The sequence below is a fragment of the Panthera onca genome, chromosome X (assembly GCF_046562875.1).
Source record: "Panthera onca isolate mPanOnc1 chromosome X, mPanOnc1 haplotype 2, whole genome shotgun sequence".
Lineage (NCBI taxonomy): Eukaryota > Metazoa > Chordata > Mammalia > Carnivora > Felidae > Panthera > Panthera onca.
In genome coordinates this window covers 120,467,070-120,486,571 of record NC_138357.1, presented here as the reverse complement: position 1 = coordinate 120,486,571, position 19,502 = coordinate 120,467,070, and the positions used below count along the sequence as shown (strand labels likewise).

The window sequence follows — 19,502 nt, the reverse complement described above, 5'->3', positions numbered from 1 at the left end:
AGGAGGTCAGCCGATCACAGGGTTTGCAGCTGCTCCCATAGCCACTCAGACCTTTGTGGGAGGGGTTGAAGGGAAAGCAACAATAGCAACCTAAAACCCAGTCACAATGGAATGCCAAAAGCAAGCGCAAATAATTATTAGGGAAGTGAAAATTACATAGCAACTTGTCACTAGTGGTCCACAGAGAAACAGACCCATTGTATTTTGAAAAAGTTAATTGTCCATAGTGTTTTGAAGTAATACTGCTCATTTTCCTTGAGGAGTTTTATAACGCTCCCATATAAAAGTCCCCAATTCACTTCTGGTGATGTTCTGTTCTAAGATATTCTCTTGGCTTCTGTGACATCATTCCCTTCCTTTTGCCGCAAACTCACTGCTTCTCTTGTCTCCTCAGCTAGTTCTTCTTTTTGAGCTCAATGATTAAAGTTCAGTTTCCCACATTATCATGCCTACATTTCTACTTGGAACTCACAAAACATTTAAGGGATTTTTTTGATTTCAATATCTTGATACTATTTCATTTCAGTCCACAAAGTACTGGAAACTCATGACTGTGCCCCTACAAGAGATGAAGGAGGTTAATCGGGGTTGGGTTGCATGCCTAGAATTTTTTCTGGGCCATAGTAGGTAGTCAATAAATACTTTTGAGAAAAATGTTTAGGTGTATGTATCTATAAGTAGATAGACGGGTGACTTAATGGATGCATGAATAGAACTTTTTCTGAAGCATTATATTCAGTAGATTGTTCGGAATAATTCTGATGGTTAACTCAGTTAATATAGTATCCCAATAATATTCTGCTGTATAAATTTCACTACCAGAATTTGAGCACATAGATAAAGCCCTATATTTCCTAAAAGAACCTTGAGACCTTGAAAGGTCATCACGTCCTTGTCACTGATTCGTATCATAGTGTGCCTGTTTATCAAATATCCAAAATTCAGAATGTCATGAAAGGGAATTTTGCAAGTAGTGTAACTACACTGTATCCCATCAGCAAGTGGATTAGAACCCTAAAAGACAGAAATTGGGTGGTCAGAACTCTTGGGCTAGGATCCCAGCTCTTCTCAGTACTAGTTGTGTAATGGTGGGTAATCATTTGGAGACTGTAGGCCTCGCCTCACTTTTGTCATTAGAAAATAGTGTGTTTGGACTAGAAAACAGTGTAATTTGGGAATCTAGTGAGTTATGAGCAAGAGAAAATTCCTAACAAGTTTGGCTTTAATAATGAAAAGAATTTTTTGTTTTATGTCACTGAAAGGTAGTGGTAAGACGCTCATAGGTAAGAGAAGCCTAAGAAAATATGACGACTAAATGTGATGTGATACCCTGGGTGGCACTGTAGAACAGATAAAGGACATTAGGTGTAAACCCACGGGTAATCTGAATGAAATATGAGCTTTAACTAGTAATAACATATCAGTATTGGTGCACTGATTGTGAAAATTTTCCCATGCTACTGTAAGATGTTAACAGTAGACAAAACTGAATGTCAGATAAAGGAGAACGCTATAATTTTATCAATGGTCTAAATGGTCTAAAATAAGTGTGTATATAAGCAGTACTCAAAGTGGGGTGATGCCAACAAGATACCAGTCCATGATGCTTTACCACCTCACTCTCCCACAGAGAAACTGTGTTTCTATTATGGAGGAATATACCTTTGTGAGAGTCGTAGAGACCAATTAAGAAGTCGTAGTACCCTGACCAATGTAAAGCAAAGAAAGAGTTCAGCAAAAGAGATAGTTAAATTCATGTTGGTTTGCGTACCTGTCCATGTTCCTCCCCCTATGTGAACTACTGTGGTGCAACTAGCGAGACACCGCCTACACCAAAGATCCTTACTCAGGACAGAAACAACAGAGCAGTCCTTGCACCCAGTCTTCTAGCTTGTCTTGGGGCTTCCTGGGGGGCTGTAATCCTTCTCCCCTGACTTGGAGTGCTGATTGGACTAAAGATTTTGTTTGAAAGCTCTTGAAAACAGATGCTATTGGGATGGACTCTTAGAACTTCAGATCCATTGGCAGGTGTCTGGAGGAACAAGATATCATGGGTTTCTGAGAAGGCAGAACAAGCTGCCCCCTGAATTTCAAATGACTAAAATCAGGGGCACCTGGCTGGCTCAGTCGGATAAAAATATGACTTCAGCTCAGGTCATGATCTCACAGTTCATGGGTTTGAGCCCTGAGTCAGGCTTCATGCTGACAGCTCAGAGCCTAGATCCTGTTCTGGGTTCTGTGCCTCCCTCTTTCTCTGTACCTCCCCTACTTGATCTCTCTCTGTCTCTCAAAAATAAGTAAACCTAAAAAGAAATTTTTTTTTAAATAAAATGACTTTAAAAGTCACACTCACAAGTCCAGAGAAGACACATTCTCAGGAAATGGTTGAAATATTCTAGGGTCTGTATCTGGGCTGACCAGTGAAGTATTTCCCTGGATAAAACCCGTCTATAAAGGCTGGAAGAGATTTTTTTCACCCCAAATGCCCACTTCTCAACAACAATAAAGAACAGTGGCATACTAAGATACAGGGAAAGTGGGCCAAATGTAACAACAAAATTAAATGCTAGAAACTGGCTCTAATGAAATATACATTCATGTGCATGTCTTTGTTTCACATATCATAATAACTGTCATAAAATGTGCCATGAGCTAAATGAGAACAGATATAGAGACAGCTAAATGAAACAAGAAAAACACTGCATGAACAAAATGAGAATATCAATAAAGAGATAGAAACGATGACATACTCCCAATGGAAATTCTGGTGTTGGAAAATACAATAACTGCAATGAAAAGAACACTAGAGTAGATGAACAGCAGACTTGATCAGGTAGAAAAAAAACTGGGTGAAATTGAAGACACATTTGAAATTGTGGAGTCAAAATAGAAGAAAGGAAAGTAGAATGAAGAAACAGGAAGACAGGCTTAGAGACCATGAGACACTAGTAAGCAACGTTGTATTCATTTTGGAAATCCAGAATGAGAAGAGGGTCAGAAGTGGGCCGAGACTTTATGTGAACAAGTAATAGTGAAAACTTCCCAAATTTAAAGAAATATCCATAGTTATTAAAGAACCTCAAATAACTTTAGGATAAATTCAAAAAGTCACACAGCTAGTCAGATAATAATCAAACTGTAAAAGTTGAAGGCATGGGGCGCCTGGGTGGCTCAGTCGGTTAAGCGGCCGACTTCGGCTCAGGTCATGATCTCACGGTCCGTGAGTTTGAGCCCCGCTTCGGGCTCTGTGCTGACCGCTCAGAGCCTGGAGCCTGTTTCGGATTCTGTGTCTCCCTCTCTCTGACTGTCCCCCATTCATGCTCTGTCTCTCTCTGTCTCAAAAATAAATAAATAAACGCTAAAAAAATTTTTAACAAAATAAAAGTTGAAGGCAAAGAGAAAAATGTTAACAAGTAGGAAAAAAACCCAACTCATCATGTACAATGAAGTTTTTATAAGGTTATGAGTGAATTCTTCAGCAAAAACATTATAGGCTAGAATGAGCAAGATGATACATTTAAATTGCTGAAATAAAAAACATAGTTTTCAACCAGAATACTGTATCCAGGAAACCTGTCCTTCAAAAATGAAAAAAATCACGACATTCTAAGAAAAACAATTCCTGAGGAAATTCATTACCACAAGACCTAGTCTTTAAGAAATATTGAAAGGGATATTTCAAGGTGAAACAAAATGATGCTAAACCTTAACCAAAAGTCAAATGAAATTATAAAGTTCTCCAGTAAGGTAAGCATGTTGACAAAAGTAGCTTCTTCTCTTAATGTCATTTTCATGCATCAGTTCGGTTTTAATTCTTGTATAGAACTTGAATAATGAAAACATTTTAAAAAAGCACTAAGTCTATGCAAATGAGTATGTAACATGTAAAGATGTGATTATGTTGTTATGAGTTTAAAATAGAATGTTATAATATTACAATGTTTTATGTAATTGTAATGATAACCACAAAGAAATTACCTATAAGATATATAATAAAATGGCATTAAGAAGGGAATGAAAGCATGCGAGTATAAAATTCCATGAAACACAAAGGAAGCTAGTAAAACAGGGAAAGAGAGATTTAAAAAAATACAGCTCATATAGCGAAAGTTAAGTCCTTCTATGCCAGTAGTTACTTAAAGTACAAATAGATTAAACTCCCCAATTAAAAACATAGGTAGAAGGTGTTTTAGAAACACAGACTCTGAATATGTGCTGTCTGTAAGAAACTCACTTTTGATGCAATGATAAAGTGAAAGTATGGGAAAAACTTAAAAGCAATCTGTACTCAAAAGAGAGAGGCAGTGGCCATCCTAATATCACACAGAATAGATTTTAAGTCCAAAAGTGTTTCAGGAGACAAAGAAGGATATTATATTATGATAAAATGACAATTGTCCAAGAAGATGTAATAATTACAAGTATTTATATAACAAACATGGAAGCTTCTAAATATATGAAGCAAACATTGACAGCATTCAAGAAAGAAATATATAGCAACACAGTGATAGTTCGAGACTTTCAATAGCCCACTTCAATAATAGATAGAAAGAAGATAAATAAGGAAACAGAGTAATTGCACCTAGCAGTCATAACCAGAATATTGTACCCAACCACAGCACAATATACATTCTTAAGGAATCTTTCAAACATTTTCCAAGATAGACTATATGTTAGGCCTAAGAGAACTCGCAATAAATCTTAGAAGAATGCAATTATACAAAAATATCTTTTCAGATAACAATGGAATGGAAATAGAAATCAGCAAAAGAAGGAAAACTGGGAGACTGAGGAGTATGTAAAAATTAAACAGTGCACATAACCAACAAATTGGTCAAAGGAAATGTATCCAGGGAAATTATAAAATACAGAGTGACAAGTTAAACATGAAAACTCAACGTATTAAAACTTATGTGATACAATGAATGCAGACCTAACAGGGAAGTTTATAGCTTGAAAATATATACTAAAGAAAAAAGGGAAAATATTCTGAAATCAATAAGCTACCTTTACACCTCAATGAGCTAGGAAAACATGAACAAATTAATCCTAAAGCTAGCAGAAGGAAGCGAATAATAAAGATGACAGCACAAATTAATGAAATGGAAAATAATAAACCAAGAGAAAAAATTCAATAAAACCAAAGTTGCGCTACTTTTAAAAGATCAATGTTATTGGCAAGCTTTTATCTAGATTAATAAAAAGGAGAGAAGGCTTAAATAAATAAACTCAGAAATGAAAGAGGGGACATTAGAGTCAATGTCACAGAAATGAAAAGGAATACTAGAGAATACTTTCAGCAACTGTATGTCAACAGATTGGATAACAAGAAATGGGCTGCTACCCACAAAACAAAACAAAAGAAAAAAGAAGAAGAGAAAAAATAAATAAAGCTAGAACTTGTAAATATGGGGCCCATGGGTATTTCAGTCATTTAAGCGTCTGAGTCTTGGATTCCACTCAGGTCATGATCTCATGATCCCTGAGTTTGAGCCCCGTATCGGGCTCCATGCTGACAGTGCAGAGCCTGCTCTGGATTCTCTCCCTCCTTGCTCCTCCCCTGTTTGCACTCTCTCTTGCTCTCTCTCTGTCTTAAAATAAATAAATAAACTTAAGAAAACTTGAATAGTGTTTACTAGTGTCTGTGGTAAGGACAGAGAGTTGTTTTTCAATGAGTATATATATTTAGTTCTGAATGGTGTCTCAATTCTGGAACTGTTACCCAACAATGTAAATATACATAACACTAGTGAACTGTGCACTTTAAAATGTTCAAGATGGAAAGTTTCACGATACATGGTTTTTCCATGATAAAAAAAAAAAAAATCTATACCAAGTATTAGCACCAGCTTCGGAAGAGGTTTAAGAAGCGCACAGAGGTATCAGGGCTTTGCTCCCCATCTCTGAATTCTCTCTGTTCTGTCTTCACCCTCCAGTTTCATTTCTCTTGAATCCAGTCCCCTCCGGTACTAGCATTCACCATCCACAAGAGAGAGATAAGCTGTGTCCCCACATTCTGCAAATCAACCCCTGGGCTCTCACTGCTGGAACTGGCGTAGGCCACGCACAATCCCCCTTCAGCAAATCACAATGGGTGGAGGTACGGGAAATGCTGGTTGGCTTACAACCAACAGGGCTTGCCCTGGAAGTGTAAGTAGAGTCAGTCCTGCCTGTACCAGTCGGGAGAAGGGTCATTTTCTGCTGATACCAGGGGTCAACAAATTTCTGTAGTGGGGCCATATTAGAATTACTTTTCCTTTGCCGGTCATGTGGTTTCCCTGCAGCTATTCAATTCTGCCATGATAGCATGAAAGCAGCCATAGACCTTAAATAAATGAATGTGGCCGTATTCCAGTAAAACTTTACAGATACTCAAACTTGGATTTCATATAATTTTCATCTATCATGAAATGTCATACTTTGTTTTTTCTTAACCATTTAAAAATGTAAAACCATCTTAGCTCACAGATGGCTGGTAGGATTTGGCCCACAGGCTGGAGCTTGCAGATTCCCTGTTCAAGATAATCTGTCCAAATGCCTTTTAGCTCTTGAACAAAGGCATTTCTGTGTGAGTTGCAGCAAGGCGTCTGGAAGGTCATGCAATCTCTTTTCCTTTTACCTTGTGCACTGAATTGTCATAACTTTTGGTTGACATAGAACACTTGGCACAGACAGGACAATATGCTGTTCAATATTAGGGAGAATGACTCTTCTCCACCATTATTGGAAATTAAAGGGATATCTTCAAATCTGCAGGTACAAATTAGAGACTTAGGTTCAAACTATTGTCGGGTTGCAATGCAATCGATCTCCTGTTTTTGTTCACTTTTACACATGTCTTTTTGTCTGGCTTAAATATTTAGTAGACTCCAGCTGTCTTGAGAAAGATCTATTTCTTAATGGCTTTATTTTCCAGTCACTGATCAGAGGGCCATTATGTAAATGATCGAAATAAGTATTCAAAATGTGGGTTTCAAGTACTTTAGTGTCACAGGGTGACACTGGAGAGAGAGGAATTGGAGATAGAGCTGAACAGTAAGGAGCAGAGGAAGAATAAAGTCAAGGAAGCTTTTAATTTCCTACAAGGAGAGGGTTTATCTGGATCTCTGGAGGAAGATGAAAAGAAAACAGGCTTGGGAGCGAACAAACTTCATTGGAATAGCATTGGTGCTGTAGGAGTGCAATGATCTGTTTTAAAACTAAAATTGGCAACCGTGGAATGATTTGGTCAGATGTATTTTGGCAGCCTTTGAATTGCAGTCCAAATACTTTAGCACATATAATGACTTTTTAAATTTGTTCACTGTTTATGTCCCTCCTACTTGTAAAAAATATCTGCCTCAACTAGCTTGTGGGGCTCTCAGTGTGAATTATGATGGCACAGAATTTGGACTCTTGTGTACAGTTTGTGGCACCTTTGTGATATTATTCAAGGGTTTCAGGGTCCTGCAAGAAAGCTAGATTTCAAGCACAATGTGGTTCTTTGGCTAAGCTCCAATCGTAGGGGCTCTAATCTGAGGTGGTTCATGATGAAAGACAGCTGATTAGGTGGTGCACATGAATCGTTTCCCTGGTGTAATTTTCAAACAGGGTCAAAATGCCACTGAGGGACAGGACGGTGAAGGACTAGGTGAGATTCACCTTCATCGGCAATAATGTATGTATCAAATAGGGATCAAACTGTGTGCTCTTCACAAAGCTCACTTGTCCTAATACCAGCAGATTAAAATTATAAACTGTAGAATTTTTTTTATAGCAATTGCTTGAACATGAAGATTTCCTCGTGCCTAGTAAACAGTTCCTTCCTTTCAAGCTCTTCTGAGCCACCCTTATGAGATACACTCAAAGAACGTAGTGAGGGTTAGTTTTGATCCTAGATCTAAATGTTCCCATGATGGTTTTGCTGATTATCTGTTTTCTCTAGGCTTCGTTATTGCATTTTTATTTCCTTTCTTTTCTTTTCTAAATTGGAGGATTCCCCCATTCCATGGGAATAGTAGCTCCTCCCCAAAATATCCTACAGCCTGCTTCCCTTTCAATTTATACTTTATAATCTCCTAACGACTAGGAAGCCAGTTGAATGAGGTTGTTAGAATTATAAATAAATTAAACATTAATAGTCTGTAAGCTAGATCCTCATGGTCTCTCAGGAAACAAGAGACAGGTTTAGTGGTAAGGTTGCGTATATTTCCTTGATCTCCTCAGAGACTCTTTTGGTTTACCTTGCCATGTCCTTTCCAAGACTTGATTTTTGTATTCCATCTAGTTGCGTTGATAGGAAAGTGACTTCCAATTAATGTTATTATACAGGGTTTTTTATTAGTTGGGGGAAAGAAAGCTAAGATAGAGGAAACCTTGGTGGTTAGGAGTGTAACCTCTGGAGTTAGGCTGCTGGTGCTGAATCTTCCATTTCACTTTCTGGTCCTATGATGTTCGACAAGATGTATAATCTTCCTGCCTTCTTTTACGCATCTGTCGAAAGAGCATAATAGTAGCTCATATTTCACTGAATATTAAGAAGGTTAAATGCCTTATTCATTTTATGGTATGAATAGGAAATATTCAAGTGTTAACATTATTATGATGAGTATCATCATCATCATTATTATTATTTTCATTGGGAAGAGATCGAGTTGGGGAAAAAGTAAGAAAGCGGGCTCTCCCTACAGACTTCAAGTTAAATATCATCGCTGGGAATGGTGCCTTGAGACATAGGATCTGTACTTTTCTTTCCTATTACCTGTCTTTTTGAAATATACATACTTCCAAATAAAGCATGATATTAGTAAATATATTAATCGGCAGTCTGCAGAGAAACAGAACTCATAGGACGATCTGTTATCTGCAAGCTGGAGACTCAGGAAAGCAATGGTGCAATTTTAGTTCCAGGCAAACTGAGTCAATAAGTACCATTGTGAACCTGAGGCCTGACAAACGGGCGTGCCAACGTCCAAGGACAGGAAGAGAAATGGGTGTTTCTGCTCAAGCACTGACAGCAAATGTGCCCTTTATTCCCCTGTTGGTTATATTCAGGCCCTCACTGGATTGGATCATGCCTCCCTGCATTGGTTAGGATGATTTTCTTGATGCAGTCTACCAATTGAATTTCTGGCATCAAAACACTTATCTCATCTGAAAACATCATCAGAGACACACCCAGAAATAATTTTAGCCATTATCTGGGCATTTCCTAGCCCAGCCCAGTTGACATGAAATGCACAGAGTTTACGGGAGAAACTGAGAATAATGCAATGATAGTAGGGGATTATAATGACCCACTTTCATCAGTGGATGGATCACCTAGGCAGAGAATTAATGGGGAAATAGCAGACTTTAATAGTGGACCAGGTGTTCCTAACAGACGTGCGGTGTGTGCCATCCAGCAGTAGCAGAGTATATTTTCTCAGGCATGCATGCAGCATTTTCCAAGATGGATCAAAAGTTGGACTGTGGAATAGGTCTTGACAAAACTGGAAGGATTGAAATCATATCTAGTATCTTTCCACACAGTGGTATGAAACTAGAAATCAGTAGCAGGGGGGAAATGGGAAAATTCACAAATGTCTGGAAAATGGACTGCACACTCCTGGAAAGCCAGTAAGTCAAGGAATGAATCAAAAGCGTATCTTGCCATAGGGAGAAATGGAAACACAACATGACAGAACATGTGCGTTGCAATAAGGGAAGTTCTAAGAGGGAAGTTTGTAACAATAAGAAAAGTTTCAAATAGGCAAGCTGACTATGCCACGAGGGATGAGAAGAAGACTGGGCTTGGCCCAGACTTGGCAGAGGAAGAGAAATGGTAAAGACTAGAGGAGAGATAAATGTAATATAGACTAGAGACACAATAGATAGGATCAATGAAGCTGGGACTTTGTTTTGTGGAAGGATGGACAGAACTGAGAAGTCTTTAGCTAGAATAACCAAAAGAAAAAGAGAGAAGACTCAAGTGAAGGAAATAATGAATAAAACATGGGACACTGCAGCTGATAATTGCAGAGGCGTAGAGGATTATAAGAGACTACTCTAAACATTTATATACTGATGAATTGAATGACGTAGCACATGTGGATAGAAACACACAGCCTGCCAGAACAATCTTCAAGAAATAAAAAAATCTGAATAGGCAAATAATGAGTAAGAAGATTGATTCAAAACCTCCCAACAAAGAAAGGTCTGGGACCAGATGGCTTAGTGATCAATTCCACCAAATATTTAAAGAAGAATTAATGCAAATTCTTCTCAAATTCTTGCAAAAATTGAACAGGGGGAAAGGATTCCAAATTCATTTTACAAGGCCAGTACTACCCTCACACCAAAGCCAGATAAGGACACTACAAGAAGAGAATATAGCAACATGATTCTAAAAGTCCTCAAGAAAATACTAGCAAATCTAATTCAACTGCATATCATGAAACAAATCAGTATGCAACAATGAGTTTCATTTTTATACACAATGAACTCTCTGTTAGAGAAGTTAAGAACACAATTGCATTTTAGTACATTGAAAAGATTATACACCTTGACCAACTGGGATTTATCTCTGGATGCAAGGATGGTTTAACATCCACAAATCAATAAACATTATACAACACATTAAAAGAATGAATAATATCAAACATCTGATCAACTCAATAGATAGATTAAAATGCATCTATAAACTTCAGCATCCTTTCATTATAAAAGCTCTCAACATGCTAAGTATTGAAGGAATGTGCTTTATTATTTTTTAATATTTCTTTCTGAGAGAGAGCGAGAAGGAGGGGAGGGGCAGAGAGAGAGAGAGAGATGGGGTCTGAAGCAGGCTCTGCGCTGACAGTGGAGAGCCCAATTTGGGACTTGAATCCATGGAACCCCGAGATCATGATCTGAGCTGAAGTCAGAGGCTTAACTGATCCCCGACTTAACCACCCAGGCGCCCCGAAGGAATGTAATTGAACATGACATAGCCCATATATGACAGGTCCACAGCTAACATCATACTCAGTGATGAAACGCCGAAAGGTTTTCTCTAAGATCAGCAATGAGATAAATATGCCTAGTCTTACCATTCCTAGTCAACATAGTATTCAAGTTCTCACCATAGTAGTTAGGCAAAAAAGGAAATAAAGGTGTCCGATTTGCAAAAGAAGTTAACTTGTTTCTGTTTGCAGGTGACAGGATCTTACATAGAGAAAACCCTAAAGACCTCCTCGCCCCCCCCAAAAAAAAACTGTAAGAATAAATCTATTCAGTAAAGTTGTAGAAAACAAAATCAATATATAAAAATCAGTTGCATTTCTATATACTAAAAATAAACTATCAGAAAAAGCAAATGAGAACAACATACTTAGGAATAAATTTAAATACGGAGTTAAAAAAATATGTTAACAAAAACTTTGATTAAAGAAATTGTTGAAGACACAAATAAACGGAAATGTATACCCTGTGCATTAACTGGGATAGTTAATATTGTTAGAATGTCTACACTACCCAAAGCAATCTACAGATTTAATTGAATTCCTATGAAAATTTAAATGGCATTTTTCCATAAGAACAGAAAAATCAATCGTAGAATTGGTATAGAAATACAAAACACACCAAAGTAGCCAAAAGAATCTTGAGAAAGAGGAACAAAGCTAGAGACATTACACTTCCTAATGTCAAACTATATCACAATGCACTAATAACGAAAACAGTACAGTACCAACATAAAAACAGACACATAAACCAATGGAACAGAATGGTGAGCTCTTAAATGAATCCCTGTTTATATAGTCAGATAATGTTTGACAAGTGGATCAAGAGCATTCAACAAATGGTATTGGGAAAGGAAACATACGTGCAAAAGAATGAAATTGGGCCCTTACACCATACATAAAAATTGACTAGATATGGATTAAATACTTGAATTTAAGGTCTTAATCCATAAAATTTCTAGAAGATGCCACAAGAAAGAAACTCCTCGATATTGATCTTGGCAATAATTTTTTGGATATAACACAAAAGACTCAGGCAACAAAAGCAAAAATAAAGAAGTAGGATTGCATCAAACCGAGAAGCTTCTGTATAGCAAAGGATGGCTAAAAAAATAAACAAACGACCTATAGAATAGGAAAAAAGAGTTGCAAAGCTTATATCTGGTAAGGGTTTAGTATTTAAAATATGTAAGTAATTTTTACAGCTCACTAGCAAAAATTGAAACAACCGAATTGAAAACGGGCATAGTATGAAAATAGTCATTTTCTCAAAGAAGACATACAAGGGATATCAGGGATATCAAAAGGTGTCCGACCCCACTAATCATCAGGGAAATTCAAATAAAAACTGCAGTGAGATACTGCACACCTGATAGAATGACTGTTCTAAAAAGACAAGAGGTAAATGTTGGTGAAGATGTGAAGAAAAGGGAACCCTCGTGCACCGTCGGTAGGTATGTAAACTGCGACATCCAGTATTGGAAACCCTGTGGAGGTTCGTCAACAATTAAAAATAGAACTATCGTATGAGCCAACAATCCCATTTCTGGGTAAATGGCCAAAGGAAATTAAATCAGAATCTTCAAGACATATATGTTGTCCCTTGTTCATCATATTCTCATTCACAATAATCGAGATATGGAAATAACCTAAGTGTCCACCGAGCGATGAAAGTCAAATTCTAAAAACAGAGTAAGATGGCCAGAGTTTGGGGAGGAAATGGGGAAATGTTGGTGAAAGGTTACAAACTTTCAGTTTTGAGATGAATAAGTTCTGGGAATCTAATATAAGCATGCTTATTGTAGATAATAATACTGTATTATATATTTGAAGTTTGCTATGACAAGATCTTATGTGTCCTTACCCCCCCCCCACACACACACACAAACAAAATGGTAACTTTGTGAGGTTATGGATGTGTTAATTAACATGATTGTGATAATAATTTCACAATGTGAGTGTTTCTCAAATCTTCGTTTTGTACTCCCTTTTAAAAACGGAAATTTAAAATGCAATGATAGAAAGGAAAGAGAACCTTCCCTGAGGAATGGATCTAATAGAACCAGCCATATTAGAGTCTGAATTACTGAGGAACCAAGGTACTGTGCTTCCCAGGCGTGTTTGCATTTTATTAAAGGTACAATGCCTTTAACCATATAATTAAACCTAACAGGTAAAGTTCTGGTCTCAGTGTCCTTCCTCACTATGATCTTTCATTTTTCTGCTCACCCACCAACCCACGTTCCTATATATATAAATACACCCTTACATCTGCTTAACCCCTTTGGTCTCATCATTTTAAAAGAGGAAGCCCCCCCATTCATCAGAACCCGTTGCTTTCTCGATCCCAGGATGCAAACCCTGCCACCGTGTTTGGAACCTGATTTCCTCTATCATGTCATCTCTTTGCTCTGTGTTTAGTAGCTGTGATCCAGGCAACTTCAAGTCGTTATTTAAACATAGAAAAGTTAGTATATTAGAAAAGTAAACGTATAATTAAGGGAAACCACTTTTCCCTTACAGCCTGCTTTGTACCTGTAACTTTTCTTCCTCTATGTAAAATTATTCAAATTAATGGCTCTGCTGTCTCCCCCCCTTGACACCATTCTAGGTCACTAGAGGCTGGCTTGCCACAATGTCCCCAATGAACTGCCTTCACCAAGGTATTAAATGTAGTGAACACGTTTAATTAATTTTTATTGGAAATGTAAACCCCGGCACAGAAATCGTGATACCGGTGCATTCAGTACAGCAGTCTCAACTAGAATGTTGAGTGGGAAAACATGTTGCCAAAGAATGTCTACGATATGCCATTTTATAACGTCTTTAGGCCTGGAAAATATACACTGAGTATAGATATATACACCTGTAATAGATGTCTTTCTTTTCCCTTATTCAAACGTACCTTAACATTCTATAACATTGGCGTATTTTGAGAGTACAGTTCAATGCCTTTTAGTAAATTTGTGCTTGTGTAACTGTCACCACAGTCTAGTTTTAGAACAGTTTTATTGCTCCCAGTATCATTTTCTGCCCATTTGCAAGTTACTCCCTCTCTTCACCATCAACCTCCAGGCATCCGCTCTTCTGCTTTTGTCTGTGCGCATTTCTTTGTTCCTTCTAGACACATCATATAAGTGGAATCATATCACATCTGATCTCTCGCGCCTGGCTTCTCTCCCGTAGCATAAATGTTTTTATGTTTCATCCTTATTTTTACATGTGCCAGTATCACATTCCTTTCCGTGGCCGATTACCATTCCATTGTATGAATATATATCACATTTTGTTTATCTGTCTGTTAGATGATAAACATTTGGGCTGCTTCTGGTGTTTGAACATTCATGAACAAGTCTTCATATGTGAAGATACAACATTATTTCCCTTGGGAGGCGTACCAGGGTTGGAATTACCGGATCATATGGTAACTCTATGTTAATGAAACTGCCGGTTGGTTTCTATTTTATGCTTTAGCCAGCACTGCACAAGCGTGCCAGTGCTTCTTCATATTCACCAATATTTGTGATGATCTGTCTTTTTCAATATAGCCCTCCTAGTGGGCCTCAAGTGCTATTTCACTGTTGTTTTGCTTTGCATTTTCCTGATGATTAAGGATAGTCGTAGGCATAGTGTCCATTTGCATATCTTATCTGCAGAAATATTTATTCAGATCTTGTATCCCTTTTAAAGTAGGATCACCTGCAGTTTCTGGGTTTGAGCCCTTCGTCAGGCTCCATGCGGACAGCTCAGAGTTGTAAGAGTTGTAAGCGTCCCTTATATATTCTGCGTAAAACATTTGTTTTTATTTCCGGAAACATTTTGTCATATATTTTTCTCCATCTAAGTGTGCTATAGTGAGGCAATTTAAACTTTGCGGGCCTTCACAGTGCCTCCTTGTGGGTGCACCACTGATTAGCAATTCCCACCAGCACATAAGCCATCTGCAGCCTCCCCTGGTGGCTTCATTCCCTTGGTGTGACCAGTTCATCAAAGTTTGTCTGTGTCAGTTTCCCAAAAGCAAGAGCTGGTGGGTCTGACATTGGCTGTCATCTGCCCTGAATTGTAATTTTAGGCCCCTTTAGTTCTGATGTTGGCTCACACCCAGAGTGACAGGAACCTATAATGAGATCCTTTCCTGGTGTGTTGTGTTGTGTTTTGTTTTGTTTTGTTTTGTTTTGTTTTGTTTTGTTTTGTTTTTGAGAGAGAGAAAGCCCGAGCAGGGGAGGGTCAGAGAGAGAAGGAGAGAGAGAGATTCCTAAGCAGTTTCCGCACCAGCAGCACTGAGCCCGACATGGGGCTCGAACCCATGTGAGATCATGACCCTAGCCAATTAGGTAGCTCAACCCACCGAGCCATCTAGGCGCCCCCGGTGTATTATTCTTAGTACATTCACAAGGAGCCACTTGGAGCAAGCACAGTGTTAGCCACGGAGCTGGGGAGAGCATGACCCACCGACTGGAGAGAAGTACATTCCTAACGGACTCGAGAGTAATCCTAATGGCATTTCCACTCACCACACGTCTCCCCGTGCATTCTTTTCCCTTTGCCCTCCAGTGCCAACCTTCATAACACTGTCTCTAAATCTTTTACTTATGTGAGCATCGGCCATCTGGTGGTCAAATGTGCATTAAACGTGGCTTTGACAGCGTTGTGCAAATTGTTAATTCATGAACCACGTTGTGTTTCCAAGAGAACTGATGGGCGATAACAGGTTTTTAATTTCTAGAGGAAGTCATATGAGAAAGCGGTCCGATTTTCTGCTACGCCAAAAAGATTTCTTATGCTTTATAATAATACTGTTTTCTTGTACATACATCAGCATACGTATCATTTGGTTGCAAAGGCCCCCCTTCTTACCTACAGTCTGTCTTCATTGCTACATCCAGCTCATGAGTTCATGAGTTTGGAAAGCTCCAAAAAATTAGTAAAGCAATCCATGAAGAAAATAATGGCCTTAGTTGATCATTTTATTTTTTTAGTTATAAACTCCTAATCAGTACATCTCTAGAGAGATAAATATCGGTTGAGTACAATAGCCCCACGTACCTCACAGTGCTTAATTAAAGCTTTTACTGGTTTTTTTTTTTTTTTTTTTTACTTGCTGGAAAATGACCTGTAAGTGGCATTTTTCTGCCTGAGTCTGTGCCCAGAGAAGCCACTAGAGGTGTTTTCCATTATGTGGCCTTCTATTTCTGTTTATTTTATTGGCCATGCTTCTGTTACTGTAAGAAATCCTTGCGAATCTTTTGGGCTTAGGGCTTGCAGTATTAATTAGTCCCTACCCAACATCAGAGGTCTGAGTCACAGTTTGTTTCTTGTCTTCCTTCTTTGCGAAGCACAAGAAAATCACCCTCCTTGAAATGTGGGTGTTTTCTTATTTGTTGGCCTGTTGGTTGATTTGGCTTTGCATTTCCGAGGGCTCCTCCAATCAAGAAAATGATCCTTTCCCCATCTTAACCATCTTCTGTGTGGCAGTAAAATGTATACAATTCCAGCTCAGAATTGGGTCATCATACCTGAAATACCTATGCAACATTCAGTTCCTAACTATCTGGAAGTGAACCACCATAATGTGTGTATTACGTTCATTTATTCTATAAGTAAAATTTACTTGCAGAACTGAGATGTCATGGTTGAAAATTTTCCTAAGGTGTTCAGATGAGGCATCTCAAATTTTCATTCCAAAAAAAAAAAAAAAAAAAAAGTGTTCAAGCTTAGGAAGTGATTTCAGCTTAGTGGAAAGGTGGAAATGTTTTCTCATGCTATCCTTATTGGCATTTAAAAAATTTTGTGTGTTTTCCATCAATCCTGTTAATCAACATGAATCTATTGAGCCATTAATGTATGTCAAAAGACATGTTAGGTATCTTAAGAAATAGGAAAAAAAATAGAAAATGTGGCTCTGGCTTCATGAGCCGAAATTTGTTCATTTATTCTTTCATTCATTTTGCTAATGGTTATTAAACAACCAGTGTGTGCCAGACACATAATTGAGTTGCGGCAAAATAAGCACGCTGTGTATCTAAGAGCTCTACAGGAGATCAAAGAGGACAAGCCTCCAGGAAGAAGTAGCTGGCTGAAGTCTTATCCCCCTCACAATAGCTAATCTTCTGGTGGCTTCTTTCACTTGTGATGTGTCGGCAAAGCCTCCCTGACCTGACCTAGCCTGCACTGGGTTCCTCACATTACAAATACCTGCCAGGGTGAGAAGAAAAATCGCAGCATTGCTAAGTAGAAGTCTCTCGTTGGAAGTATCTTAACCTCGGGTCCAAGGAGTAAGTCTTGACAGCCTAGATGCAGTGTATATAAAAATCCAGCATCGGGATTCCTAAAATAAATTTCACCTTAAAACAACTCTTTTTCATACTCACATTTAACCCAGCATCCAAGATCATCCATAACTATCCTTGAGTCATTTTTATTTGTCAGCCCACTCAGATTGCTATTCTTATTGTATTCGTTGTCTTTGCAGTAGCAAATGAACCCAAAATGTAGTGGCTTATAATAATACACATTTATTATTTCACAGTGTCTGTGGGTCAGCCATTCGGACATGACTAAGATGGTTCCTTCACCCCAGCTTTTCTCACTGGGTTGCACTCAAAAACTCGGCTGATGCTTGGGGCCTCATTTGGACGTTAGAGTAGTTCCTCATTGGCTGATGGGCCTGAGAAGTTGCCCTCTGTTGCTCACCATGTGGGTCTCCCTAGGATGACCTCGCACTTCGTCATAACATACGATCCATATAGACCATAGTGACAGTCTGCTAACAATATGGAAATCATAAGTTTTGTGATCTAATCATAATAGTCGAATCACCTCAACGTTGCATATTTACTTAGAAGCAAGTTGCTCAAAGGGAGGAGATCATGCAAAGCAGTTAATACCACGAGGTAGAGAGTGTTTGCAGACATCTTAGAAGTTGGATCCATAATTATTTCATTCAGCAAACTCGTCAATCATCCATGGTGTCACTAGGGTGAAACTGTGATAATAAGTGGCTTTTGCCCCCAAGACTCTCACAATCAGTTTGTGAACATGAGCACATCAGCCTTTAACTTTAACATGGAAAATTTTACACTAAATCAAGTTCAAAAGACAATAAGCATATGGAAAAAAAGGGATATCTTTGTTCATGAGTGATCCTACCATCGGAATGCCATTTTCTCTCACAGTTACGAATAAACACGCTGTCACTTTGTCTGTGGAACTTTATATGACACTACTCTTTTTCCCAGAAGAGTTGCCTGTTGAGATTGCTGCCATGAAACCCAGTAAGTAGGAAGGGCTTTCCAGGTGTCAAACATAGCACAATGAAAGGCATAGAGAGATGGTATCATTTGACACATTCCAGGAGTAGTGGAACTTATAACTAGAATGTTATGAACTTATGGCTAGAGTGTTGGGGATATGTTTAGGGATAGGGAGTTATTATAGCATAAAATGTGTCTAGGAAGATGAATTGGCATTATGGGAAAGATACATTAAATTCTATAACGTGGGGTGTGGGTGTTACCGTATAGAAAGCAAGGGCCACTGATGTTCTCAAATTCATAGAATTATGTGCTGAGATAGATGCCTTAGAAAAGAACTATAGGAGTAGGATAGAACATTTGCTGGACATACACGACAAGAAAGAAAGATAATATTCCGGTGAGAGTTGATTATGATGTAAAATAAGATAAAGAAAAAAGAAAGCCAAGGAAATGGGATGTTCAAAATGAGGTGTTGTTTCAGGGCTGGAATTGACAGGATTGCCAGATACAGAGAGTCATCCAGAATGAGGGAGGGGCATGGAAGAACCAAGTTTTTCTCTGGAATTTCCATTTTAAGAGAATGGAAGCTTCTTAAAAAGGAACATTGTGCTATTTGAGAACGGAATGTCAATATTTTCATGGTGCCTGGTACTTGATTGTTGGCACTCAGTGGGTTGACAGAAGAGTAGATGATGTATGTTTGATAGATGGATGAATGGAAAAATGGCAGATGGGTGGGATGGGTCTATGGATTGTATTGTCGGTCATCCAAAGGAACACAGCAGAGAAATCAGTTTTGGGGATATGTGAGGAAACGCATAGAAAAAAGGAGTAAGAACTTCAGATGCCCAAAGTGACAGTGGAAAGATTTAGGATAGCAATTAGAAACTTAACTCATGTCTCTTATTCATGTTAATCAATGCTTTCATAGTTTTCATCAGGAATTTGTTATTCCATCTGCTTCCACGAATCTTAAGAATGAACAGTTTCGTTAGAGAATAAAACTCTTTAGGGAGATCATATGACTATTTCAGAAACCTATTACATTTCTCAGCACTTTATTCTAAATATGAAAAGCAACTACCAGTCTGGTCACTGGAGTCATCTAGCATCCCTTCAGTTTTAGTTAGGGACATGGGCTTATTGAATCGATTTTTCCAGAAACTCAAATCAGAAATGTTTTTTTCTTTTCATATCCTACACTAACCTTACCTTCAACTTTCTATCAATGGCATACCCATACTTCTTGGCAATTGGCAGGTTTTTTGGACATCAGATTCTCTGATGC

The 19,502-nt window shown here is 38.2% G+C and overlaps 1 protein-coding gene across 5 annotated transcripts in view; it reads left to right on the top strand.

Annotated features, from left to right (window-relative positions):
* Positions 1 to 19,502, top strand: part of FRMPD4 (FERM and PDZ domain containing 4) — a 683,266-nt gene that overhangs the window by 506,920 nt on the left and 156,844 nt on the right. The window lies entirely within an intron of this gene.